We start from the raw sequence: 2,804 nt of genomic DNA, 5'->3' as shown, positions 1-2,804 counted from the left end.
TAGCGATTAAACTGCAAATTGTTCAGATGCAAGAGGTTTGACCCCAAGGATTCTTTCTGGTTAAAAGAAAAAATTCTCAAGAAGCATTACATTTATTTACGTAAGCAGAGAATAAGTGCGCCAAAACTAGAATATATATTCTGAGGGCAGCACAGCTAACTTTGAATGTTCTCTTTCAAATTAAGACACAAGCAATGAAATAATAAAAATGCCTGTTATATGCATGCACAGAGCTGGATTTTGTACGTAATTTGGCACAACTGGAGAATGTTGCCTGCTTTCCTGCTTTCGCTGCTAATGGCCTTAAATTTTGCAAGTACATACCTGTTTCAAAATTGACAATAAAGCTATTCAAATGACATGGTTAACAGTTCCCCAATTTCCACAGCTTCAAAAAAGGTGATGCTGTTAATAAACCGAATTCCAGCTGTGTACCAAAAGCCCCATATCTGCATGCGTACAACATATTGGCAGTTATTATACATTTTTCTAGGCTTCTTCTTGCAAATAAGTGCAACAAATATGAAATAGCTATCATTTTCAGAACAGCCTATGCAATACACAAATTCCAGAACATTACATATTAGCCTGGCAGACATTGAGTGCAATGCAATATGCTCGTTTCAATTTAAAGTGCTCCCCACTGCATATAAGGCATAAAATCAGCAATGCAATGCATGAAATGCATGGACCTACTGTGAAGTGTGAGGAACATTTGTGACCGCCTGTGGAAAGGTTTGGACGCATAACAGCAGCTCAAAAGCACTGTGCCTCTAATGTTAAAAGTAAACTTGCATTTCTAGTTAGGCTGCCCCTAGCAAAACTAGCAACAATGTCTGGTAAAAGTTCCGAAACAGCAATAAGAAGCTGTACTACAAGAAGCTTAAGGCACAACAATTAAGGCAATAGCAGTATGTCTGGCCATTGTTGCTAATAGCCCAAAGTGTAAAATAAATAAAACAGTAAAAAAGAAGTTGCCAGCGTTACAACCTTGTCTGCTGTGCCATGGAAGCTTTTACTGCATCTCTACAGATGCAAAGAAAGGCACACAGAAACTTCCAACTCTTTGCCAGATTTGAAAACATGGCATTTCGACCAAGCTACACAGGATCTATTAACAGCGCCAGTTAGCAGTAACAAATGGGACAGAATGTGTCAGTGAAAGCTGTTCCTGCAAAAGCCTGAACAAATGATGAACAACAATGTCAACAACCTCGGCTGTAAAATGTGCATCGCTACCAAGTCACTAAAGTGAACGCCTTCTTTCATAACCTTCCGCTATGGGTACCGAAAGCTTGATTGCAAAATGCACCAACACTTTTAACAAAACTACGATTCGAAGAAAACCACAGCTTGTAAGCACTCTCTGGTTTCCATGCTGATGCATGCTTCCTCACAAGTGCGCTGTCATGAGAAATACAGTCTAGCCCGTTTATAACGAAGCCACTTATAGCGAAATAGCGGTTATAACGAAGGGATTTCAATTTCCCATTCCCATTTTTGCATTTTCAATACATTTTGGGTCCGGTTTTAATGAAGTAAATAAGAGCGCGTCAGCGGATATAACGAAGAGATTTAATACCAACCGAAAAATAATCTGCCAATCAACACATTTTTGCGTCCTTGAGGCGATTTTTTCCGCGAAAATAAGAGCAAAATTCGGCTGACGGCGTCCTTTCATGGCGTCGTCTGCTCTCCTGCGGAGCGAAAGGTTGCTTCATTGCATCGCATGGCACTCCGGTCTTGTGTTGCGCCGTCCTTGAACGGCGTCACGGCGTAGAGCGGTAGAGCACGCCACGCAGGGGAAAAACGAAAAAAGGACAGAGACGATTGTTTTTTTCGATGACGTCGCAGAGAGCGGCCGTCTTGGCCAATCGCGGTTCTCTATTTCTCCCAGGTATGCCGGTATGCCGATGTTTGCCGATGTTTGCATCGGTATGCCGATGTTTGCATTTTTTTTTTCGTAGTCCGCATATTACGAAATAGCGGATATAGCGAAGTGATTTCCGATTCCCGCCGACTTCGTTATAACCGGGCTAGACTGTATCTGCGAAATTTTTACTGATCACTTCCACAATGTGCTATCAAATGCAACAAAAGACAGCTGAAAGAGCTCTCGTGATTAACTACAGCCCATAAAAATAATTTTGAATAAACAAACAGATAAGTGAAGGCAGCTGTAAGTTTGAATGCTAATCCATAGCTTTATGGCATTGCAAATCTGACTGTATCCGTTACACAGATGTACCACAAACATGTAATATATCCAAGCTGGGTCTACTGATGCCAATGCTTATCACACACATGTACTGCTTGCCTGCTGAAACCCTGTCATCCGATGTTGTAGCTTATGAAGGCCTGCAAAAATGCCTGCAAAAATCTACTGCCTACTAAACAATGAAACCAATGAATTCCAAGAAGGCTACGCATAAAGCACAGCAAAACCCAATGAAAAGCAATTATCCCCCAGTAGCCCCGATATAAAAGGCATATTTTTACAGTGCATGTGAATCTGTGTTCAAGCACGCGCACAAGAAAGTAGGAAATACAGTGAGTGGAAAGTTCTTATGAAGTAAATGCTTGAACGCATCAGGGGTTCAAAGGGGAGCATAGCCACTACAACCGTTATACGCATAAAGGCCAAGCAATGCACTCCATGGCTCATCCAATAGCAGGAGCTGCCAGCCTCGTACAAGGGCAAGAATAGAGCCGAAACTTTCTGGCGTTCTATATCAAATGCACTGCTACACCTAAAAGTTAGCATCATACCTGTCATTGTAACAAAAAACTCATTGTAACACTCG

This window comes from Amblyomma mixtum, chromosome 6 (genome assembly GCF_055824585.1).
Source record: "Amblyomma mixtum isolate Tamu chromosome 6, ASM5582458v1, whole genome shotgun sequence".
NCBI classification, from domain to species: Eukaryota; Metazoa; Arthropoda; class Arachnida; order Ixodida; family Ixodidae; genus Amblyomma; species Amblyomma mixtum.
The sequence above is the reverse complement of the archived record's forward strand: the minus strand, read 5'-3'. Positions refer to the sequence as shown.